Source organism: Enhydra lutris, unplaced genomic scaffold, assembly GCF_002288905.1.
Source record: "Enhydra lutris kenyoni isolate GAN:26980312 unplaced genomic scaffold, ASM228890v2 scaffoldscaffold11, whole genome shotgun sequence".
Lineage (NCBI taxonomy): Eukaryota > Metazoa > Chordata > Mammalia > Carnivora > Mustelidae > Enhydra > Enhydra lutris.
The window spans coordinates 7,771,681-7,798,935 of NW_019154095.1; positions in this window are offsets into that span (position 1 = coordinate 7,771,681).

Below are 27,255 nucleotides of genomic sequence, written 5' to 3' on the forward strand. Positions count from 1 at the left end.
TTTCTTTCTTTCTTTCTTTCTTTCTTTTTCTTTCTTTCTTTCTTTCTTTCTTTTTAGCAGTGGCATGGTAAGCCTGTCTGCATCTTCAGCAGAACCTCAGTTTTCAACAGATATTTGTTTATTCTGTCAGCCAACAAGGGTTTCTTGAGTACCAGCCTAGTGCTGGACACTCTCCAGGGGTCTGGTGCTGACACACAGGATAGATCAGAGGAGAGATGATGTGCTGGAGGCCAAGCCAAGGAGGAGGAGGCGCCTGTCTTCTTGGATTAACCCCCTAAGTCTGGCAGTGGTCCAGAACATTCTCCTCTGAGTCCTAGTTCTGGTGGAGCACAGTTTGAAAACCACAGAGAACCTCCCTTATCTTTCTAATAATCTGTGGTTCCAGAAACAGAAGGTGCACATTCGTGAACAGTTGTAGATGCCGTCACAAGTGCCTCAGAACTGTTGTGGTCAGGTTCTGGGCGCATGGGGTCATCTTACTCTAACTGACATTGAACCGTTTTCCAGGTGAAATAAGCCAACGAATCGCAATTTTACTTTACCGAGATCTTTGCCTTTCTTGATCTCCCATTTTTCTTCTTGGTGTCGAGGTTTGTTTTTAGCTCCATGGACAGGGGGTTGATGGCCCAAGATCCACCTTTATTTTGTATAGTCATCAAGGGAACTCTTAATCTTTTGTTCCAATTTTAATGAATAAGCAATGGTGCTATGTCAGGGAGACATTGCACAATCTATTTGATAATCTGAGCAAGTTAGGGTAGAACTGAAACATACTCTAATTTCCCATGGAGACAGAAATAAGAGACAATACCAGAAGAGGAAGGAAAGAAAAAAGCAGTTGCCATTCAGCATTTTACAAGGAATAGTTACATTTGACAGTTAAAATATATAACCACTTATCCTTACTGCCAGTCAGAGCTAATTTCCTCTGGCTCCTTCTGTTTGAATCCACCAAATAACATACCAGGTGTTTTTCTTTTCCACTGAAGAAAAAAAAAAGGTAGTCTCTGCAATTGTATGAAGTTTAAATGATTTAAGTCCTGGTTAGAAAATTTAGCTTGAAATGTAATGGTTATCATCACCTTCTATTTCAATAATACCTCGTTTCCCACACCTGCCTTCTAGAGCTGTTTCAATCATGGATAACAGTGGGGGAGAAAAACAATAAACATTCTGTGTGCAGAGAGGGTCTTGGTAGTTATGAGCTGAGTTGGAAAGGGGAACGACTCTTCCTATGGGGCTGAACCTGGTGGGGAGTCTGGAGCTTCTGCCCCGAAAATATCAAACGACAACTTTATTTTCGATGTGGCTTTAGAAAGACTTGATTTTTCTAATGCTATACTCTGAAAGCCAGCTCCATAGATCCTCTGTTTCTGGAGAGCTTTGTAGCCAGAATTATGGAGAATTCTTTGTGGTTGTTGTCATGCTTTTTGATGAAAGAGCAAAGCGCAGAGTAAACGGGGCTGATTTGCATGAAGTTTGAAGACTCGCTGACAGTGCTTCCTGAGAAGGATCTTCTTCATGCTGTAGGAGAAGCGAAGCATTATTTCTAGCAGCTGGGAGGTGGCATGGGGATTTAAGGCACTATTTGGGGCCTTGCCAACGAGCTTGGCATGAACCTGGGGAAGTCAGTGCCGAGTTTTGGTGAATGAGGCTGTCAGAGCCGCACATTATAGTTAAGCAGGTGTTGGCTTGTGTGATATGATGGGAGAAGTGCAGGGAGCCCTTCGTAGTGAAATCCCACATTTCCAGAGTCTGTCACACTGTGATAGGATCTTTCATGCTCTTTTGAAAATGCAACTAGGTTATCCAGGAGGTGCATTAGTCACCGCTGCCTTTATAATAAACAGTTCATCAGCTAAACCAGCAGAAAGTAGGATCCTGATTGAACAGTCCTCACAGTAGTCAGTCTGGGTTGCGAGAACAGGAGAATGGACTGAGAAGGCAGACGAAGGTAGGAAGACACAGTAGAAGTGGTGATGTGGGCCCAGGAGAGGGCCGGTGGAGATGGGTTCAGCTCTGCTTCATTTCCTCCTTCCAGCGAAGTAACGAGCATCAAAACCGTCTTACCGTCTGGGTGTTTCTGTCTTATGAAAACTCCCTGGAGGTTAGGCACACCCTGTTTCCTTGCTTCTCCTTCAAAACATCACTTATATCCAATGTTTAGCACCGAGAGTCGGGTGTGCCATGTCTCCTGTTTCTACACCCTCTGCATTCCTTTTCCCCAGCCTCATTCTTCTCCTTTCATTTGGTGGAAAGAAAAGGTAAATTTCTACTCTCTGCTTGGTTCTGTGGCTACCTCTGCACTCCTGAAGGCTCACGAAAGATCTCGGCCGAGCCGTGGGCATTCAGTTCTAGGTCCCCTCCTCTAGGAGCAGAGGAAGTGGAGGATTTGGAAGTTAATTCTTTTAATTTTCCTTCGCCACACTTTCCAGGTAGTAGCCTAGAAGGGCAGAGGGATTTATGCCTCTGAACCAGTCACCCTTCCTCCGCACCCTCACTCACCCAAGGTAGACAGTGACCTTGGCTGTGGATCTCACCCTCTTCTTGGCGACGTACGTGTATTCATGCTTCAGTTTGTCCAAAAGAAATCAGCATGTGTTTCTGAATGGCTATGACAAGGATGTCTGCTAGGTAAGTGTTCTTTTGGGTCAAGTCCCTGCCTGTCATGAGCTTACGGTCGTCTGCTCAGAAAGGCTAGGGAGAGCTAGCGGAGGCACAGAAATATGTCACCCGTGGAGAGCAGTTGCGTGCTGAACGGTATATGACGAGTCAGTGGGTGGGGATATGCGACCCCGCTTTGCCACCATCACTTACTTCTTCACAACCATTATTGTCATGAAAGCAGCTCTCCGGATATTATCTTGTCTTCACCTTATTTTCTCAAACTTTCCCTTTCACATCCCCTTGGCGCAGGGTCCTTGCTTGATTTTGCTGGCCCGTGTTTACCAGGGGAGCCTCATGGACCCAGAGAGTTCAGAGAAGGGAGCAGTTGCTGTCCGTCGTGGCCATCAGACGGGAACTCCCAGGGGTGCTTCTGCTCCAGGGGAGGGAAAGTCCAAAGATTGCTCCAGATTAGTCATGGCATCCTAAACCTCCGTCTACACCACAAGATTGTAATGACATATTTCTGTATTTGGGAATCCCCAAACTGCTGTTAGAATCAGGAAGCATGGGATGCCTCTCATCTGGTGTGGCTTCGGACAGACTGCCAGCATCATCTGGCTTGGCCTGTTCCTATGTGCGGCCCAGATTAAATTTACTGCAGGAACATATCGGTTCATGGCTTTGGCACGATGGGAGGCAGCCTGGACTCTCAGGTAGCCCCAAACCCCAGTTGGTGTTGTGGTGCACATTTTGGAAGGAGCCCCACACAGCACCATCCCTCTGAAACTCCTTGCTGTCTTCAATGTCCTACTTCTCTGTCCATCCTTGTTGCTGCTCTCCTAGGATCCCAAAGAACAGAAGAAAGCAAACTGCAACCAGGCTTTCTATGGGATCCATAGCTCTCTGTGCAATGTAGTGCGAATAGAAAGAAATATGCCAACCACAAACAGGTTTCTTAACCTTCTCTGCTGCTCCTGGTGAAGAAAAGCAGGCAGCTGGTGGAACATTACTGCGCTGTTTTCTATTAACTCTCCTTGTTCCCCTCAGCAAGAAGGGAATGAGTCAGCTTCACCCACTGGGCTGGGACTGGAGTGCATTAAGATGCACAAATAGCCAGACTTTGAGCCTTTCTTTTCATATTTTTTGCAGACAGCTTCAGTCCAAATAAGGTTCTTACTCCTCCTGAGATAATTCCTAGCATTTCTAAATGGGTTTCAAATTCCCCACCAATTCCACTACCAGTAATGAGCCTCGCATTTCACAAATGGGCCAGTCGCTGGTGCAGATGTACCTTTCATAACTGTATTTGGTTTCCTTGGAAATATTTTTAGAAACTATGGAAAAGGAATGGCTTCTTTAGAAATCGGGAGTAAACACAAACTTACAATGACGATGTGAAGATGGGGGATTACTAACCATTGGAGTATGCGTACCACCCGGCTTCCTTCTGAGGGGGTTTCCCCGCCCTGCCCTCCTGGCCTGGAGTGGTTTTACATGTGCTCATCTCACTTGATTTTGAGCTCCATTAAACAAAAAAAAAATCGCTCTTAGAGTCTTTTGAATATTTTCCATGGTAATAGATATTTTTTCTTTGAAGACAGACTTTAATTTAGGAAACTGTCCGTAACACAGAACTAGCCCGATAAATGAGATCGATGATTGTGGCAGGTGATACCAATTTAGTTAAAAAAATAAAGAGAAATGCAAAGATTTACTCCATATGGCTTTTTACACTGTAGCATCTGTGGGCTAATATTGGAACCTTATTAAATGGCTCTTTTTAAGAGACTGGCTCTAGATGGGTGTGTTTTTTCTCTTCTCGTACAGGTTCTATGGATTGTGCTTTTCTTTATGCTCCAGTGTGCACAAAACTGCATCCCTAAGTCACACAGCTGAAGCTGGGTCTCGCGAGCTTCCTGGAAGTCTAGTGCACTCCAAACAAGTATTGAATATATCAAATTAAGATAATTTAATCGTGCTTTTGCTTTGCAGAATACTGAAAGCAAAATAGCTCCTATATTAGTAAAAAAAAAATTGGAAACGCTTTTGGAAATGTTAAATTATCTGTAGGTGTGCAAACTAGAGTCTGAGTTCAAGCCCAGATAGTACCTCATGTTTTTTTGGTTGCTTCTAGATCATGGGTTCAATTAAAGTTGCCTGACAGTGAAAAATCAACATATTCCAAACATGCAGGCAGAGCTTTCCTCCTTAGGGCCAAAGCATCGCTCTGCTTGGTGGCTTGGGCCATTGCTTTGTTTTCACTGCCCTCCTCCCACCCAGGTTCACACTTAAGGCACCTTGTAATGCTTGTGTGAGCACCACCTATTTCCTGTTATGCTGTTTCTTATTATAGGCTGCCCTCCTTGCAACTCAGTACCTTTTCACCATCTCCTCGTCTTTTTAGTTGAGATGAATTTGCCAGAGGCAGGGAAAGACTGAATGGACTCTGTTCAGAGGTGAAAGAGAGCCACACCTTAATCTATTAAAATAAAGAATGAATGTCCAGTGCGCTTACCGCTTGTGTTGTGGTTTTATGGCTCTTGTTTGAACTGCAAGCCAGAGTGGAACTCTTTTTAATTTCAAAGGCTATTTTCCCCCCTCCAAGTCTTTTTTTTTCTCTTTTTAAAAATCTAACTTTGGACCTCAGTGTGTCGACAGATCTCTTTTACATTATTTTTGGCTGAAGCCAGAAACAAATTGTGTTGAAAAATATTATGAGGACACCTCTGCTTCTAAGATTTCTAGCCCAGCGTAGTCAACACAAGAGGTCTGGATGGCTCAGACAAGCCGTAGAGAAACATCCACTGTTGTAGATTATTTGCTTAACCAAATCCCAATGGTGAACTTCTGGAGGGTTTCTTGTCTAGACTGAACTAACTATATATTACGGTGTGAGCTGAAAAATTAGCCAGATGAGCTACTACTTTTATGTAAAGGGAATCTAAACCCCATGGTTTTCCTTTTCATACCACAGCTAAGGAAAAGTCACATTCATGTACAATCCTAAGGTCAATATATATTTTGTAAGATGCCTTTGTAAGATGCCATGATTAAAATAAAAATATGGGACTGAGTTAACTCATAATAAAACGCCAAAAAAATCATTACCTTATCAAAATTTTGTCACTTAGAGGTTGTTTAAAAAAACCACATTTAAGTAGGGAAAACTTGGATCTTCAGTTTGAAGGAACAAGCAAATTTCAGAATTTCTCTATGTGTGAGCAACGATGGCATTAATTCAGTCAATACTTGCCAAGAATCTGCTCTGTGCTGGGTGCTGTCACAGACATCGATGATAGCAGGGCAAACCAACAGTATCCCTGCCCTCAGAGAACTCTGTCTGCTGGGAGACAGCCAAGTAAACACACATGGCCCCTGTAGATGGGTTTGAACTCTAACACGGTTATAAGGAAGGCTCCCAGGGAACAGATTGGAACATCCGGCCCTGTAGGGGACACCTTTACACAGTGGTGGCAAGATGTGCCCTAAATCCTGGAGGCAAAGTATGAATTTCCTCCATGGTGGTAGCATCAACGACATGGAAGCAATGAATTTTAGGAACTACATTACATGTCGCACGACAAGTTGGAGAACCAGATGCTATCATTTTGTGTCTTAACCTTACCTCGTACTTACGTTATCCTATAGGCTATGCTAAATGCTTTAAACCCTTTGGGCCTGTGTTTTTCCATGTGCAAAATTGGGACAATGATAGGCTTTCCTGAAGATTGAATGTATCAATACACATGAAACACAACAGCACCCAGAATATGGTAATCTACCAAATGTTAACTATTGTAGCTATTATTTTCATGTTTATCCAGTCTTACTGACTATGCCACGTATCAAATTCCAGGATGGTTGACCAGTTCATTCATTTATTCACAAATATTTATTAAGCATGTGCCATGTACCAGGCACTGGGGATCCAAAAGTGAGACAGTATGTACTTGCTCTCATGGACCTTAAAATTCCAGTAAGTCATCAAACAAGCAAACAATTAACATGAATTTAGAGATGAATCTGCACTGAAAGAGCCTGATAGTGTTGGGGTGGGGGGTGGAGAAGACATTTTACGTGGTCCTTGTAGATGCCCTCTTGGAAGACATGATGACTTGAATGTAAAAATGAAGTCAACCCTATAGGACCTGAGGCAGGAATATGCTTGGCTTGTTCCAGAAATAGCCAGAAGACCACTGAATTTGGAACAAAGGGCATGAGAAGAAGAGAAACAGGGAAATAAGGCCAGAGAAACAGGGCAGATCATGTCGGGCCAGAGAGGGCATGGTTAGAAACTCCAATCTCTCTCTCTGCATGATGGGAAGTCTCTTCAGAATAAGGCATGATCAGTCAGTCTTTTAGAACTCCTCTTTGACCCCTCTTTGACTCTGCTAAGCAAGGCCCTCCTGAACTACTGATGGGGCCTGCCTACTCTACCATTCCCCTTCAAAGGGCAAAGCCATCCTGTTATCCAGAGACCATGGAAGAATGCATCTTTACCCTTCTTTCTAAACCTGGTCTGCCTTTGATAATATCATTGTACCTTTTCATATCCCTTGACAATATTGTATCACTTGAGTGTATTTCTTCACATTTATCTTTAATATCACCACCGTTTTCAACAATAATATGCATATAAATTTATCCTATGTCCCAGGCACTGAATGAGGCTTTGTGGTTACAGGAGTGAAAAAGACAGTTTCACGCTTAAGAAGCTCAGCCAGAGAGGAACACAGACACATAAAGAGACACCCTCCATTGGTGAGGTCGTGGTTGGTGAGGTCATGGTTGGTGAGGTCATGGTTGGTGAGGTCATGGTTGGCTGAGACAAGCATAGGGAGTGCTGGGGGAGCCCAGGTGAGAACCACACTCCCCAGGGGATTGATCCAGGCCTTCTAAAGGAAAGGATAGGTGTGAGTTAACAGGTAAAGAGAGAAAGTGGAAAGGTAGAGGAGGTTTTCCAAGCAGGGCAAGCAACTCTGAGAAAGAATGCAAAGGCCAGAGAACACTGTTTTCCTGGAAAGGAAAGTAGTTCAGTGTGACTTGAAATGGAGCCAAGATCCCTAATTTAATTCACATTCTTTTGTCGCTTTTCCTGCTTCAACCTCTTCTAGTTCTTCCCTTCCTCAGGATCCACACTTCTGTAATTAGCCATGACTGCCATCGTGGTCAGCCTGGACTTCAGGAGCGGTGTGGCTTTTAACAGGATATTGACTCTGAATTTTCGTCTCCCCACTTTCAAAACTAGGATACATATTCATGTCATGGTGACATCATGAGAAGTAAATCTATACCTATCAGGTGGATTTATAACTAATCCCTACCTTTTGGGGATGGAGTTGGCTAGCAGAGCAACCGGCCTTTAGAAAGTGATTAGCAAACATTAGCCTATTTCATTTCTTAGTTGGTTTTAAGAGAATGTATTGGTTGCCCAAATGCTTCAAAACATTAATAATTGCTTCCTACTGTACTGCTTACTAAGGAGCTTCTCATTCTTTGTATGTTTTCCTTAAGTTCTTGGTACTATGTTATCAGTCTTGTACACATCTTGTCTATTATACCAACTAAAATCTGTATGTTGACTCCTTTATGAAAACATCTACCTCCTGTTTGTTTGTAAGCCTTCTCTCAAGTTTGCAAAGTTTATCCACCCTATTCATAAAGCCTTTCTCTACCTTCAGTGTCCTTTATAGGTAGTTTGCTATGATATATGATGGGAAGGGGAATTGTGAATTCTCTCAGAATATAGTGTCCTCAAATCTGATGGTCATAGATTAACTGTGATAGATCTTTCGTTTCTAAAAAATGAGATTGAGATAGATTTATAATTTCTGTTTTTTCTTCATTATCTATTTTTAGTGAATAAAATAATACCCCTAGAGATATTTTTCCTATTTCTATTCATTTTTCTCATCACATGTTTAAGGAAACAAACAAAAAATTAGATCACATGGGGCCCAGATTTACTGAATACATCCCTAAGGAGTGATTGTCATGTTTACAGCCTGTATGAAGCTTTGCAGTTGAGGGCTTGGTGTTGAATTTCCTGGTTTTCCAGGAAGCTTGAGACAGATGAGGTACAAGCTTAGGACCATTCAAGGTTCTGTTGACTTGGATCTATAGCTAACCTAGCTATAGATCATAGACTCAAACTAAGGTATCAGTAAATTTAATAACACATTCCATGCAACCTCTTCTATGTTCATTGTCATTTCACCAGCTGTTTTCTCCTCTATCCTTTTCGGCGCAAGGATTTTGAAAGACATAATTTTGCTCCAGATCTTAAAGGATAGCTGCTGGCAGTAAGTCTCTCATTATAGAACTCTCTTGTCTCTTAGAATAGATGATCCTTGTTTAGCATTTTAATTGCAAATGTCAATGGAAGATATTTGAATTTGGATATAAATGCCACATGGTCTTTTTCTCTACTATACTCTAAGAAAGTCAGTCCAGATGTACACAAGAGGAGAAAACTAAAATCCTGCCAATAGCGCTAGTGAACAGAGTTTAGCAGTAGCACACATTATATCTTACCCCTCCTTTTGGTTCTTTGGGATCTCAAGTTTCACTTTTACCTCATTTTATTGAACTGGTTTGGATCAAAGCCACATATGAAATGAACCATCTCCAACATCTACATTGGGAAGTAACTCTAGCTCAAGATGAAGGTCATTGGGTGGGCAGCAGGCTTGCATTGCTTATTCTGGCTTCTCTTTCCTGTCCTAGAAACTATTTGGAAGAGCTACCAGTGATTTATCTGTGTAAGCATTCAATGTTGAAGTAGAAGCTATTGCATGTTGATTAGCACTTCCCCTGGTGGGGTATACAAGTGTCATGGAAAACAAAGTGGACTCTGCTTGTGATGGACTGAGCATCTGGGGTGTCCTTGAGCCAGGGCCACAATGCTCTGGCTCCTACTTGCTCTTGGGAACAGCCAATTGATTGCTTCATACCACCTGCCAGTTACTGCTCTAAAGAATGGTCTCCTGAAGTAGACCTTAGATGGATTCATGCATTCCCATGCTGAAACTTACCTGAACCCTATCATATCCAAGATTGTACCCATTAAATTTATTTGGAAGACTCACAGTTTCTTTAATGGGAGATTATGTTTGAAGACATGTTAGTATAGCCTATGGAAATCTAAATTATTCACCATCTTTAGAAATAATCATTTAACTACACCATTTGAAAGGTACATATATTTATTTATTTATAAAAAGTCTATTTTTCACACTGAGAATAAGTGAATTATAAAAAATACCTGCTGATCATAATACTGATTTCAGTATTACCTAATGAAAAACTTTAAAGGAGAACAGTTTATGAAGGTATCAAAACTCTTATTAAAATTATCTTTATATATTATATGGTAATATTTTCAATTTTCCATATTTTGAAGGGAAAATAATGGATAAGTGGGCTCACACTGGCTACATATTAGATATAGAGGATTCCTATATAGAAGATTTTAGAAATCAATGATAATTTCAATCTATTCTAACTTGTGAAAGGTTTGTTCCACTTGCTGTATCTTCCTTAAATTTCAAAGGAATGAGTTCAGAACATCTATAAAAAATGAAAAGCATAAATAGAAACAAAATTAAGTAATAAAAGAGACTAACAGCTTCTAGTGTCTAACTGACCCGGGAATTTTTTTTTTAAGAGCATCCTGAAATTTCATAGAACATTAAATAAAATCAGATAAGTATTAATGTTCTGTATTTTGTCATCAAATTGATATAAAAGTAGAATATGATTATAAAATTGCTGAAATAAAGATTGTAGATATTTCAGTACTCAGAGTACTTGGGGTATGTTTATGAACATGGACTCTGAAAAGATACATTCATCTGTATCTAGGTCCATTCACTGGTTAAATACATTTTTTCATGTGAAAGAAACTGGAAGACTACATAGATGTTTAACCAATGGTTTCTATAATAGGGCATTCCAGAAAAACTCACCATTATTTAAGCTCTGGTCTTTAGTTTCAAGTTATTTTTAAAATGAATGGTTTCTTCTTAGTAATTTTTATGTTTATCATAGAAATTTTATTTTATTTTATTTTTTAAAAGATTTTATTTATTTATTTGACAGATAGAGATCACAAGTAGGCAGAGAGGCAGGCAGAGAGAGAGGAGGAAGCAGGCTCCCTGCTGAGCAGAGAACCTGATGTGGGGCTCAATCCCAGGACCCTGAGATTATGACCTGAGCCGAAGGCAGAGGCTTTAACACACTGAGCCACCCAGGCACCCCTATCATAGAAATTTTAAATGAGACATGCAAAGAAGAAAACATTACTAATACTCTCACCACTCTTAACATTGTAGTGTATATTTTCCAGTCTTTCTAGATGTATGTATCTGTCTTTAGATGTTCTCTGTTATAGCTTTGAGTCTACTTCTTGGGGAGCTCTTTATTGGGTAATTAGGTCTGACCCATTATTATAGTGCCCTGGTTATATATACATCACATTCCGTAGCTTTTTTCATTTGTGTATTTTAGCCTTGTCTCTCACACTAAATAAAAACTGTGTAAGAGCTGAGACTATGTCTTTTCTCTTCATTAATTTATTCCTAGTATCTTGCACAGGAGTTCACAAAAATGCATGTTCAGTTATGTCTTCCATTTGAATTATCAAAATATGTTCATCGTAAATACTGCTGAAGCTTTCCATGCATAAACATGATCTTTTTATTTACTCAGTGCATTTTTTGGTCCCTCCATAAAGTTAATTTTCTTCACTTTAAGTTCTACACACTGTTATTTAAGTATTTCATGTCTCTTGTTGCTACTTTTATTAGGATTATTTCCTATTAATTTTTAAATGATTTTTCTAAAAATTAGCACCAAATTATTTATTTCTATATAATTTGTTATGGACCACTAATCTGCAGTCCATTCTGAAAGTTTTTTTTTTTTTTTAAACTCTGTTGATTTTTTTTTTTTTTAAGAAAATGCTGTTACTGTATTAAATTATCTTTCCATTCCTGGAATGCATTCTCCTCTCTTGTTTCTATGATTAAAAAATATTTTATCACATTCTATTGGCTGACATTTAAATTATGCTCTTTGTGTCTGTTTTTTTAAGGCAGAGTGTTCTGGAGTCCCCCTGCCGGTTGCCTCTGCCTCGAGCACAAGGCAGGCCTGCAGCAACCCAGGAGGGAGGTAAGGTGCGCTGACGAGGTTGGGGGCAGGGAGGAACCTCCTTGGCTGTTTTCAGTCTAGAAAATTCATTGGGGCACACGCAGTTCTGCTGGATAGTAAGGAATGGAAAAGAAGTTGGAAATGCAGATTCTTTGAATCAGAGGATGCCATCCTCACTTTTAAAATGTCACCTGTTGTAGTCCCAAAAGTTCAATTTTGTTTTTGTTTCCCTTGCCTTTATAGACATGTCTTCAAAGAGGTCAGTGTGGCCAGAGTGGTTATTGCCTAAGTTCTCCTCTAGGATTTTGATGGATTCCCATCTCACATTGAGGTCCTTCATCCATTTTGAGTTTATCTTTGTGTTTGGTGTAAGAGAATGGTCCAGTTTCATTTTTTCTGTATATAGCTGTCCAATTTCCCCAGCAGCATTTATTGAGGAGGCTGTCTTTTTTCCATTGTATAGTCTTTCCTGATTTGTCAAAGTTTAGTTGGTGGCAATGCAAGCTGGTACAGCCACTCTGGAAAACAGTGTGGAGGTTCCTCAAGATGTTAAAAATAGAGCTACCCTATGACCCAGCAACTGCACTACTAGGTCTTTACCCCAAAGATACAGAGTAGTGAAAAGAAGGCGCATGTGCACTCCATTGTTCATAGCAGCAATGTCCACCATAGCCCAACTATGGAAGGAGCTGAGATGCCCTTCAACAGGTAAATGGATAGAGAAAATGTAGTTCATATATACAATGGATATCACTCAGCCATCAGAAAAGATCAATAACTACCATTTGCATCGACATGGATGGAACTGGAGGGGATTATGCTAAGTGAAATAAGTCACTCAGAGAAAGACAATTACCATATGGTTTTACTCATATGTGGATCATAAGGAATAGTGTGGAGGACCACAGGGGAAGGGAGGGACAACTGAATGGGAAGAAATCAGAGAGAGAGACAAACCATGAGAAACTCTGGGAACAAAACTGAGGGTTACAGAAGGGAGGGGGTGGGGGGATGGGGTAACCAGGTGAATCATTGAACACTACATCAAAAACTGATGATGTGCTATATGCTGGGTAATTGAACATAATAAAAAATAATGAAAAAAAAATAAAGAGAAATTTGGTAAAAAAAATAAAACGTCAGCTGTACCCTGCTGACCCTCTCTGTTCCTCTTGTGTGTTCAGTTAAATACTGTCACACACAGTGGGCTTGGGTATTACTTGGGGAAGTAAAGAGTAAAGATTGTGCTCCTGTTTTGGGTCAATGCTGTGGAAAAGATAGTGGAGAAGAAATGATGTGAGCATGGCCAGGAATTCAGCCCGAATAGAAAGCTGGGAGAAGGTGAGGATGAAATGGTGACAGCCTCCTCCACTCCTCCAGGTCAACAGGAAGCACCAGCTCTCTCTGCACAGATGTCGTTCACTTCCTGGCTGTTTTGTTCACTCTTAGCCCGAGTGTTGCACGCTACATTCTTGAAATTTTAGCTCTCAGACACTGGACAACCTCTTTAAAAAATTCTCCCTTGTTGCTTTTTGATCTTAGTTGATTAAAAAATAACTTTCATATCTATTTTAGCCAAAATCAATCACATTTAGATTAGCCTAAATCCGATTTATGAAAACTTTTTCAATAGAGCCGCAGACTCCTGTTAATACAATAAAGCATGCAACAAGGATCCTAGAGCATTGGAGAATTTTGTTTGGAAGGGATAGGTACAATAAAACTGGATGCATCTTTGCTTCGCCATTTATTGGCTTTGAGATTTGGGGCAAGTTGTTTAACCTCTCCGGGACTCAGTTTACTTCTTCGTAAAAGGATGCGAACAATATCCTAGGTACAGGTGTGCGTGAGGTTCAAGGGGAATGCAGTAGTGAAACAGGCCCCAGAGTGCATGGCACATGGGAGCCACTCAAGAAAAGTTAATTCACGTTAATCTATCTTGACTCATTATTGTTGCTGGTTTAAAAAACAAACAAAACAGAAGGAAGTAAAATGGGACTGACTGAAATTCAGAGTTCTAAAGCCAAATACTTAATTAAGAGAAAACTGCAGACAGAGAATAGAATTATATATAGAACATTAACTCTAAGATTCAGGTATAATTACTTATGGATAATCACATTTAAAAACCCCACCTCATATTTTCCACTCAAATGTATCATATATCTATCATTGTACTCTGAAATATAAATTTGGAATTTCTGAGAAGTTTTTGTTGCTCTTAACTTTTTTAAGGGAGGTGAGGGACCCTGGGAACAAAGGAAACCCTAAGTTCCCATACCTGCCCTCAGCCATGGCGGCGAGAGCCCCGTCAGGGCATTTGGCGCTGCTCTTCTCTTCTTCTCCACCACTCGAGCTTGTGAACTGGCTTCTTTCCCCACAAGAATTCAATATCAGCAAAGCATCTTATAGTCTCTATTTTTAACTTAAAAAATTTTCATGAATATCTGTCGCTACTTGCATTATTTGATTTGTATTTTATTGTCCTAGTGACACAAATTTTCAGCTTTGCTGTTGACTGTTGAATGTGTTACTGTCAACCAATGCCAAGATGTTTCTCATAATTATCTCTAAAATTACAGATTCAGCCAATCATATGGATATAGTCAGTGTTAATAAATTAATGACACTAGGGGTCAATATGGATATTGCAGCCAGATACCAATCTGTTTTGTTTTGATAAATGACATGCAGAGTCTTAGAAAAGAGGAATTTTGTCACCTTCATTGAGGCAAATAAATTTAAAAACTTAAGATAACTAAAATGCTCCTTTACTAAAGGTGAAAACGGTCAGAAATTTCCAGAAGTAAAATTAATAGCTATTTACCCACAGGCTTATAAAAATCTAGATAAATATATTTCTATACTTAATTTGTAACTTTTCCCCCAGGGATTTATGTTTTTCAATTTATATTTTGCTTGGAATCTTTTTGGCACCCAAGAAGTTGGATACATAGAAAAGGGAACTAAGACTTTTTAAAAGATACACAGAGATATCCAGACTCTGGGTTTCCTGAAATGAAAGACTCTGCTTAATTCTCTTTTAAGATCAATTTCCCCATTCATTTCTGTTCCCTAATTGCATATATTTTTAAAAAAATCATACCCAAGAAAAAAACCTGTGTCCACTAACTCTTCATCTATAACAACGATTCGTATAAATGAAATGATCTTTCCCAAATGGCAGTTGTTCATTCTTGTCTTTATTCAGTGTTATTTAATATATTTAAGGCCTGGGACTTTTGCCCTTTCTCTGGCCACTGTTCATTTTCAAAGGTTTAGGATTGAGGCTTCACAGAAAATGAAATACAAAGGCTCTTCTATTATTTCCTGATCAAAGTATCATCTCAAAGTTAACGACCATTGAATTTCAAACACAAATATAGGAAAAAGGAATAGATCTGATATTATCGTTATTATCTGAAAGGAAGTAGAAACCAGCTTTTACAACAGGCACAAAGGCGAGACCATCAGACTACATTTCTCTCTGCTGCCTACTACTTGCTCACTTTTGGAAGTGTACCTGATACTCTTCATTTTGCTATGAGGATTTTTTTCTCCTACGAGTTTTTTTTTTTCCCCCTCATTAATTGTCCTTCCTTTTCATCAAATGGATTCCACTCCCCAGCTGCTTCCCCCTTCCTCCCTGGTGTCCTTCTGTACCCCAGAGTAATGAACTTGGATAATGTATAAATAGCAACAAAGGAAAAAAAGACATAAAACGTAAATCTTTTATACCCCATTCAGCTCCACATTTTATCTACGTGACATATTCTCATGTGTGATTCACATTATTTTTACCCAATTTTGCTGCTTTAGGATAGATTCATTGACTGTGTAACAAAGAATATTTCAATTTAGGATGCACCTGCCCAAATGTGGGCAAATATTCCCATATTTCTCAGTCGATCAGTGTTCTGATTCATTTAAGGTGCTAAAATTTTAATGCACATGAAATATTTCTAAAGTAAGAAGTTCCAAAATGTTGATTTTGATTTGGTGTTTCTGCCCAATTTAACAGGAAAGAAGAAGAGGACAGAATAGTAAATCCTACTGAAATCATCAGCAATGGAGAGGACAGTAGGATTCCATTTTCATTTATGCTGTCATGTTGATGGATTAGCTTATATTATACATGGGTTACATGCCAAATGGTGTCTTTTGATTCTGATTCCAAGGAAAACAGCGGGAATCTTGAGCGCTAAAAGTCCTGAAAGAGTTGTTATTTCTGGCCCTTTGATAGAAATAAAGGGAGACTCAAAGAACATCAAAGTGTCAAAAATCAACTTCACATGTAGTTTACCCATCTGATGAGGCACGATGTGAAGAGTTAGAGCTGGCTGTGATTCAATGGACTTCAACAAAGTCTCTCTGTGTCCCATCACCTTAAAAGCCTTCTTTCTCTGTGTCTCAGGTACGGGGATGTCCGTGTGGTCAGGACAAAGGTCAGCCTCACTGTCTCAGGCACCTTCAAGTACCACACAGAAAGCAGGCTCATGTTCCCATGCACATAAAGTGGCAGAGCAGACAGACGGATGGATGGGTTGGCATGGAGGCTGAGGAGCATGCTGGGACAAGGACCTAACAGCTGGATGCCAGGTAGGGATGGCAACATCAGCAAAGAGACAAGACAGGGCCAGCGCCCAAGGCCAGAGGGATAGGTCTGTAGGGCCCAGTGAACACGTGGCAAACAAGAGCGGCATTTCCTCTTTAATGGTGGGTCACTGGATACGCCATCTCAGGGACCCCGATCACACCCTGGGAAAACAGAATCAGTCACGTTGGGTGGGAAGCTTCCTGAATTGACAGAGTAGGTACCCTGGAGGGATCTACCTGAGTTGACAGAATTACCTTGAATATATGAGAATAAGGTATTTCACTACCAAGCAGCCTCAGAGTCTCATGAGGTAAGTGTAATTACAGAGAAATAAACAATATCTTTGTACACTTGGGTGTGTGACAATGTAAAATGTCAATATTTCCCAATGTGTTAGACATGCAAAGGCAGATTTTCTACTTCATAGTAAATGATAGAAATTATTCCCACTTATCACTTGAAGTATATAACCAGTTTCTAGGCTTATAATGAGAAATGGCTTTTTGTTCTTTGATTTTTTTTAATTTTTAGAAAGTATAGAATTTACAACACAGACACTTTTCAGTTTGTTTTCCATTCCATTGTCATTTTGCTAGATTTGAACCAAAGTGAAAATAAAGCTAGGTATCAAATAAATATATTAACTTCACATTTTTTAATATATTCTCCCATGGTGTAATTTTAACTTTCATTGGTGATATTGATATGGTCAGAATTACTGAGAGGAACACTCAGTCTTTGAAGCATCACCCAAATGTGTAAGTAAGGTCTTTGTCCACTAATGAGTGTTCTTTCATGTTACTGGTTTTGTAAAGCCTTGCAATGTGAATGGACCGTCAATCAACTCACAGCTGCACCAAGGCTGTCAGATGGCCGTATCCATGGCGACATGCCAAAAATGGTGACACAAATTAATCCATTTGTGTGGAATTCTCAGTGAGAGTCTACTTTCATCTTTCGGAGACTACTGTTAGGAAGTCTGATGGTAATGTAAAATACTGAGCAAAAGCAAAATAGTGATGGACTAGCCACAGGATCTTCTCCCTGTAAACAGTGGGACTTCTTTTCTTTTTTATCTGCTAGAGAGGACAGAGAACAGTTGGGGATTTGATATTGCCACCATAATGTTCTTTTAATAAAAGTTATATTAATTGAATGCTCACACATAGGCTCCTTTTCACCTTCTCTCACCAATTCCGTCTAATTAGCCTTGAAAATAAGTACAGTGATTTGCACAGTGGTACAAAATTAAAAAGTAATCTTTTATATTACTGTTTTATTGCTAATACCATTCGTGTAACATACAGCATAAGAGATATCTCCAACATCAGATTTGGAATAAATAACCATAATAAGAAAGCTAAGTATTTTTTAGAAAAGTGAAAAAAATCACTGAGTATCTTTTTTGCCTTGTCTGAAGGTTGTATTAGTCCTGTATCTAGAGAAGTCTGCTCTTCAGTTACTGTATCTTAAAGAAAACACATTATTTTGCCTGGTGTTAGGATGAATTTATATAAAGCCAAATCATAAAGCATATTGTCAAAATTATTTAATGAATTATTAAAGCAGGGTAACTTTTCACAAACTGAACATAGATGCCAGATAATGCCTTTTAATTCAGAATTTATATTAATTATCAAGATACTCAAATAAAAGCAAAAAGTGATATACTTTATGATTTCTTGTTACTCCTAGCTTGGGAACTTGAGTTATATTTATTTATTTTCTTTTTAATTTTTAATTTTTTTAAAAAGATTTTATTTATTTATTTGACAGAGAGATCACAAGTAGGCAGAGAGGCAGGCAGAGAGAGAGGAGGAAGCAGGCTCCCTGCTGAGCAGAGAGCCCGATGCAGGGCTCGATCCAAGGATCCTGGGATCATGACCTGAGCCGAAGGCAGAGGCCACCCGGGCGCCCCTTGAGTTGTATTTATACATACAAAAATAAAAGGAATTATTTTCTATTATGCAGTTCTTAGCTTTTTCAAGTCATACACCTCTTTGAGAATTGATAAGCTCTTTCTCTATATAGTCTGACTTTCATGAAAAAATTATAAGTCATGATAAAAGGTAAGGAAAAAACTGCAATCTGAAAAAACAAAGTTATCATCGGATCCAGATGCAGATAGAACACAGATGTTGGCATTATTAAGCAAAACATTTTACATAACTATAGTTAATAAAGGATTTAATGGAAAAAGTATACAACATGGAAGAACAGCTAGGTAATGTAAGAAGAGATGGAAACTCTTAGAATCAAAAGAAAATGCTAGAAATAAAAACACTATAGAAGAATTGAAGAATGTCTCTCATAGGTTCAGCAGTAGACTGGAAACAGCTGAGGAAAGAATCAGTAAGACTGATAGAAGATAGGACAGCAGAAGTTTTAGGACTGTTCTGGCTGTGCGAAAAATGCTGTTGGTAGTTTGATAGGGATTACATTAAATGTGTAGATTGCTCTGGGTAGTATAGACATTTTAACAGTATTTGTTTTTCTGATCCATAATCCTGGAATATCTTTCCATTTGTACGGAACCACAGAAGACCCTGAATAGTGTAAGCAACCTTGAAATAGAAAAAGAAGCTAGAGGCATCACAATTCCAGACTTCACGTTGTATTACAAAGCTCTAGTGGTCAAAACAGTAGGTATGGCACAAAAATAGACACAGAGATCAATGGAACAGAACAGAAGATTCATAAATGAACCCACAACTGTATGGCCAATTAATCTTCGGCAAAGCAGGAAAGAATATCCAATGGGAAAAAGACAGTCTCTTCAACAAATGGTGTTGGGAAAACTGGACAGTAACATGCAAAAGAATGAAACTGGACCCCTTTCTTTCACCATGCACAAAAATAAACTCAAAATGGATGAAAGACCTAAATGTGAGACATGAAACCATTAAAATCTTAGAGGAGGACACCTCTTTGACGTGTGCTATAGCGTCTTTTTACTAGATAGGTTTCCTGAGGCAAGAGAAACAAAAGCAAAAATAAACTACTGGGACATCATCAACATAAAAAGCTTCTGCACAGTGAAGGAAACAATCAACAAAACTAAAAGGCAATGTACAGAATGGGAGAAGATACCTGTAAATGACATATCTGATAAAGCTATTAACCAAACATACAAAGAACTTATAAAACACAACACCCAAAGAATGAATAACCCAAGTGAAAATTGGGAAGAAGACATGGACAGACAGTTTTCCAAAGAAGACAAACAGATAGCCAACAGACACATGAAAAGATGCCCAACATCTCTCATTATCAGGGAAATACAAATCAAAAGTACAATGAAATATCGCCTCACACTTGTCAGAATGGCTAAAATTAACAGGCACCTGGGTGGCTCAGTCACTTAAGAGTTGGAATCTTAATTTCAGCTCAGGTCATGATCTCAGGGTTCTGTGATTGAGCCCGGCATTGGGCTCTGGGCTCAGCATTGAGTCAGCTTGAGGATTCTCTCCTCACCCCTCTCTCTGTCCCCACCCGCACTCATGTGCACGTGTGTGCTCTCCTTAACATAAATACATAAATCTTTTAAAAAATATAAAAACGAAAATAAAATTAACAACACAAGAAACAATAGGCATTGGTGAGAATGTGGAGAAAGGGGAACCCTCTTAATGCTGTTGGTGGGAATGCAAACTGGTGTAGCCAGTCTGGAAAACAGCCTGGATGTTCCTCAAAAAGTTGAAAATAGAGCTACCTTATGATCCAGCAATTGCACGATTAGGTGTCTACCCAGAGAATACAAAAACAATAACTCAAAGGGATACATGCATCCCAATGTTTATAGCAGTATTGTAATAATACCCAAATTATGGAAACAGCCCAAATGTCCATCAACTGATAAGTGGATAAAGAAGTGATATGTATATATATGTATGTATATAGATAGATATATAATGGAGTATTACTCATCCACCAAAAAGAATGAAATCTTGACATTTGCAATGACATGGACATGGATGGAGCTAGAGGGTACAATGCTAAGTGAAATAAATCAGTCAGAGAAAAACAAATACCATATGATTTCACTCATATGTGGGATTTGAGAAACAAAACAAATGATCACAGCAGGGAGAAAGAGAGAAAAGCAAATCAAGAAACAGACTCTTCACTCTGGAGAGCAAACTGATGGTTATGGGATAGGGTAGGGTGGGTGGAGGGATGTGTGAAATCTGTGATGAGGATTAAGGAGTTCACTTGTTGTGATAAGCAGTAGGTATTCTATGGAAGGAAGTGTTGAAACACTAAATTGTACACCTGAAACTAGTATTACACTCTTAACTAACTGGAATTTAAATAAAAACTTAAAAAATAAAAAAAAAATTGAAAAAAGATAGGTTAATAGAGACGTTCTAAATTGAAATGCAAGGGGACGATATAATGAAAAAATATGGAACAGAATTTTGAGACAATTACAAAGATATAATACATTTCTCATTGGAATACTGGGAAGTGATTGACCTGAACATCTGTGAGGCTCGTATTTCCCAAATACCAAAATGGGATAAAGACATTACAGGGAAAGAAAGCTAAAGACAAATATTTCTTATAAACATAGATGTAAAACAAACAAAATATTAGCAAAACAAATCAGCAATGCATGAAAGTAATTATATACCTCAAATCAGTGGGATTTATTCCACGTACGCAAAGCTGGCTCAAAATCAAAATCAGTCATGTAATCCACCACATCAGTAGGCTCAAGAAGATAAAGTATAGGATCCTATCAATTGAAGCAGAAAGAGCATTTGAAAAAAATTCAACACCATTCATTGAAAATTTTTCAGCACACTAAGAATAGAAGGGAACTTTACCAAACTTGATAAAGGACATCCACAAAAAAATATCTGCACTCACTTAATGATGAGAAATTGGGTTCTTTCCCTTGATACTAAGAGTAAGGCAACGGTGTCCTCTCTCACTGCTCCTATTCAACATAATACCGGTAATCCTGGCTACTGCAATAATACAAGAAAAGGAGATTAAATATATACAGATTGGAAACAAAGAAACTGTTTTTATTTGCAGATGGCACAATTGTTTATGTAGAAAATCCCAAACAATTGACAAAAAATCTCCTCAAACTAAGAAATAAGTACAGTGAGGTTGTAGGATCCAAGGTTAACATATACAGAAGTGAGTTGCTTTCCTATATACCAACAGAGAACAGTTTTGGAATTTGAGATTAAAAACAATATGCTTTGCAATAGCACTACCTAAAATGAAATACTTAGATATAAATCTGGCAAAGTACGTACAGTGTGTGTGTGTGTGTGTGTGTGTGTGTGTGTGTGTGTGGTATTTACAAAACTCTGATGAAAAAATTAAAGAACATCTAAGTAAATGGAAAGATATCCTGAGTTTATGGACTGGGAGAATCAGACTGTTAAAATGTCAGTACTTCTGAAGTGGATGAAGAGATTCAGTGCAATCCTAATCCAAATCCCAGTAAGCTCTTTGGCAGGTATTGTCAAACTTACTCTAAAGTTTACATGGAAAGTCAGAAGATCTAGACTAACCAGCACACTACTGAAGAAAACAGAACAAAGATGGAGGACTCACAAGACCCAATTTCAAGACTTGCTATAAAGCAACAGTAAGCAAGACAGTGCAGTGTTGATAAAATAAGAGATCAATGAAACCCAAGTGATCTCTGGTCAAGGGGCAAAGGTATCTTAATGGAGGAAGGACAGAACTTGTAATGAAAAATTGCACATCCAAGAAAAAAATAAGCCTAGACGTAGACCTTAATATTTATCCAAAATTAAGTGAAGTCATATCATAGACCTAAATTTGAAAAGCAAGACTTTAAAGCTTTAACAAGGCCATAAGAGAAAGTCTACCTGACCTTGCTTCTTGTGATTGTTTTTTGATACATTGCCCAAAGCATGATCCATGGGAGAAAAAAAAACTGACCTGTTAGACTTCATTAAAACAAACCTTTTGTCTGTGAGAGAAACTATTAAGAGAATGAGAAGACAAGGCAGAGACTAGGAGAAAATATTTGCAAATCACACATCTGATAAAGGGCTTGCATCCAAAAGACACAAAGAACACTTAAATTTGAACAATAAGAAAACAAACAACCTGATCAAAAAATGAGCAAATGATCTGAAAAGACATCTCACCAAAGAGAATAGATGAATGGAAATTAGGCGTGCGAAAAGATGCTAAAAATAATTTTTCATTTGCAAGTTACAGATTCAAGTAACAATGAGATACCAATACATACCTCCTTAATATGGCTGGATTCCAAAGAACTGACTATAGGGGTTGCTGATGAGGTGTTGAGCAGTAGCGACAAACACCCGTTGCTTGTAGGAAGGCAAAGTGGTACAGACACCCTGGAAGAAAGAGTCTGGCAGTTTTGTAAGAAGGTGAACATGGTCTTACTGTAAGATCCAGTGATCGTGCGCCTAAGTATTTGTCTAAATGACAGGAAAACCCAAGTCCTCACAAAAATCTGCACATGGATTCTTGTAGCAGCTTAATTCATAATTGACAATACCTGGAAACCAAGATACACCTTGATAAGTGGGTGGATAAACAAATTGTGGTATGCCCATGCGGTGCATATTTTCCATTGAGAAAAAGAAATGAGCTATTAAGCCATGAAAAGACTTGAGTAAGCCTTAAATGGCTATTGCTCAGTGAAAAAAGCCAGTCGGAAAGGCTACACAGGCTGTATAATTCTAATTATATGATATTTTGTAAAAGAACCATAAAGATAATGAAAAGCTGCGTGGTTGCCTCAGGTTCATGGGAGAGTGGGTGAGGATTGAGCAGGCGAAGTGTAGGGTTTCCTTTTGGTTTGTTTCTGGGGTGGTAACAGTTCTGTAGGATACTTTAATTGTGGTTATAGGATGCTATTCATTTGGCAAAACTCAGAACTTACTAGCACAGAGAGTGAACCTTAGAGTAGGCAAATTTTACAAAATCATTTTGGAAGTTGGGGGATCTCAGAATAAAATGCAAACTGTGAGATAATCTACTATTACAAATGTATTAAACTGTCTTACTGAAGGGATGGGAAGAAAGGTACTGAGCAAAGGTACTTTGGAAATGAACAGAGTCTGCAAGAGTTGATAAAGTTGGTTCGTGTGGTTTGTGGGGCTTAACAATTCAGATACTGGTATGTGTCTATACTGGAGATGAACCATGAAGTAACTAGATGGAGAATTATGCGCGTTGTCATCACTGGGCCAAATGGTCATTATTGCTTAGATTCCTGCACTGTTTTCTAACAAGTTTCCTGAGCCACTTAAACTTTCACAAACTCTAGGCATTCTTGATTTTATAGCTTGTCATCCTTATTCTTATCTTACTCAGCCATATTGAAATACTCCCACTTCTCACATTAAAAATAATATTTTTGCTTTGGGAATAGTTTTTTAAATTTGCCTATGAAATTATTTGGTGACACAATTTTATTTAATATATAACCAGTTAAGATTTTTTAAAAAATCATAGTTATTTATTAGAAATTATCCCATTATATGACTTCTTATAAGTGAAAATAATCTAAGACCCCATTTTTTAAAAAAGTTTAATGGTATCTTTATGAATTATATATTTGAAAATAAATAATTTTAATAGGCTTTTGACTAAACATTTATTAATTTTGTTGCTGTGGTATTCTTTCTCAATGCCTTATAAGCCTAATACTATTTTTCAATTGAAAAAAACAGGCACGGGACACCTGGGTGGCTCAGTTGGTTAAGCGGCTGCCTTTGGCTCAGGTCATGATCCCAGCATCCTGGGATCGAGTCCCACATCGGGCTCCTTGCTCGGCAGGGAGCCTGCTTCTCCCTCTGCTGCCACTCTGCCTGCCTGTGCTCGCTCTCTCTCTCTCTCTCTCTCTCTCTCTCTGGCAAATAAATAAATAAAATCTTAAAAAAAAAAAAAAACAGACACATACCTCTCTTAAGATAACAGAGCCAGAATTTGAAGAACGTCACTGTTAGTCATTATCCTCTTCTGAATGCTCTAGGAACATTTTCATCCTGGTTTGTACACAATTCTGTGGTTCATTCTCCCTTGTGAACCTATGTTGGTTAACTGGATGATCCTGCCCAAGCATATTAAATGGAAGACCAGAGAACTCTGCCCATATACAAAGCATACCAGCTCTATGACATTTCACATAACCTTTAGATCAACCAGACAAGCAGAAGTGTTATTCATTAATGGTGTCTTCAGAGGGCATTTAAGAGCAACTGTCCTTTCAATAAATTGTTTTAAGTTTTTGAATCAGCAGAAGTTGCATACCAGACTTGTTATTTCAAAGTCAGTATCTTGCCAGGGTGACCCCTGATTACGGCTCCTCTCCCCTCCCTTGGATTGGCACACAGCGTGACAGTCAGGTGGTAAGATACCCGAGTGTAAGTCATTCATCAGTGCTGTCGCCGCATTTGCGAAACATATTTCTTCCTTCTTTATTAGCAAATGCTTCAGGTTTCGAGTTACTTGGTGTTTTGACTCTGGTCACGGTAGAGAATTTTACCCTGGGATGGTTGCCAGCAACCATTCACCGACTAGTTCATGCAACATAGACGCTATTTTTACTACTACTGGCCCACATCGTGATAATCTTTGGCTTTGAGGTCATGCATAGCATTCTTCTTGCCTGTTATATTTATAACATTTTGGAGTCCACTTTCAAGAAAAAATGTTTATTAAGAAGGCATCTGTCATGTTTCAGTGAGGCTGTTTTAGCGAGAGCAGAATAATGTGACCAAAACGTGTTCATGCTGATAGGCCATCAGAACTTAATAAGGCACTTACTTACATTTTACTTACTTATTTTTATGATATTGTCAAATTAAAAGCAACAGGGATGAAGCTTTGCAAAATTTAGTAAATTCTAAATGTTAAAAATAATTTCAATGTAAAGATAGATTAAATGTCTCTGAAGCTTCTGATGATATGGACAGGAAGGAAAATGCTATTATCTGTGGGATAATATAAAATTGTAGTTCTTACTAGGTTTTATCCATCCTCCTATCTATTACTGTTCTCACTGGTAAATAAAATTCTCTATAAAGCATGAGAAAACTCAAACAGCTCAGTTACTAAAATCAGTAGAGACATCAGGCACTGATACTGGATGGAGAGATAATCATGACAGGTTCTTTGAGTCAGGAAGTAAATGAAATAGCACTTCTTAATTTTCATGAAGGGGGATCAGGAGAATGGGCTCATGGCAGAAATATGTATAAATCAATCCTTTAAGTTGCATCCAAGAGTGATTTGGTAAAGACTGTTCATGTTGGACTATGTGTTACTATACATTTTGTTTGGGGAGTATTCTTTTTTTCTTTTTAAGATTTTATTTATTTATTTGACAGAGAAAGGGATCACGAGTAGGCAGAGAAGCAGGCAGAGAGAGAGGGGGAAGCAGGTTCCCTGCTGAGCAGAGAGCCTGATGTGGGGCTCGATCCCAGGACCCTGGGATCATGACCTGAGCTGAAGGCAGAGGCTTAACCCACTGAGCCGCCCAGGTACCCTGTTTGGGGAGTATTCTTAAAACTCACTGAATATGGTGGGTAAGAAGTCACCTAATTCTTAATAATATGGTCAACCAACCTTTATAAACTCTTAATGAGGATTTGCAGAAATGAGAACAAAGAATCCTTACTAGATTGAAAATGTAATATAATGAAATAAATTTCACTTCTCTGGAAACCATAGAGTAGGAATTTTTATATGTTCACTTCACTGTGATTTCACTTTTTACATTTCCTGTGTTCATAAGAGAAAGAAATAAATGCATGTTAAGTTTAATCAAGAAAGTGACTTTCATCATGTATATCCTAAGAGAAGTATAGAGGAAATTTAGTTGCCTATATCTCCTAAGCAGAGTATATTCTACAATGACATTTAATATATTGTATTTCAGTTGATATTTTTGAGTGCCTACTATTTTAATTTGGTTTATTTGAGTGTCTAAGTCCTTTCTAAGCTGGAAAGGAAGTGATGGGTAAGATTTGTCCTCCTATTGCTTTTAGTGGCACACACAACCAGATGATGGAGGGGCCCTGTGCCATGTGCTCTCAGACACTGAAAGGATTGCTGGCCATGTGAACAGAGATGGCAGAAGAATTCTGATTATCAGAGGAAATCAGGAAAATCCTCACTGTAGATTTGTATTATGAGTAAGAGCTTTGAAAGATGAGTAAGAAATATACAAATAGAAAGAAGGATTTTTTTTTAAAGGAATAGCCTAGAGGAAAAAAATAATTCTGGATCTTAGAAGGTCCACTGGGCTCTGAAGCAGTGGTGGGAGCTTTCCTGTGATAGGAATGGAAAGCAGAACATCATCCTAAAGGTTAATTCTGGGCTCTAAATGGAAGCATCTTTTGGTTTGGCCATTTTTACAATTTTATACAGTGCTTTTTAACCTTCAGCAGCTGGCCATCCAACAGCCCAGAGTCAGCAGTGAAAAATATTTGTTGTATTCCTTTCCAATCTTTGTTTGGTGATTTTTTTTTCCCTTTTTTTTTTTTTTTAAGATTTTATTTATTTATTTGTCAGAGGGAGAGGGCGGGGGAGCCCAGGCAGACAGAGTGGCAGGCAGAGGCAGAGGGAGAAGCAGGCTCCCCACAAAACAAGGAGCCCGATGTGGGACTCGATCCCAGGATGCTGGGATCATGACCTGAGCCAAAGGCAGCTGCTTAACCAACTGAGCCACCCAGGTGTCCCTTTTTTTTCCCTTTTAAATAGGAGGTATAAACTTAGATGCTAACGAGGAGACAGGTCATGAAAACTACTGGAGTAGATGCAGGGGAAATATTAGGCTTCCCTCTCTGGTATAAGAAGAAAGAGCAGGTGTGATGGGAGGTGACAGCTGCAGGGGCGGGGACACAGCTGTAGGGGTCACTTGGCGG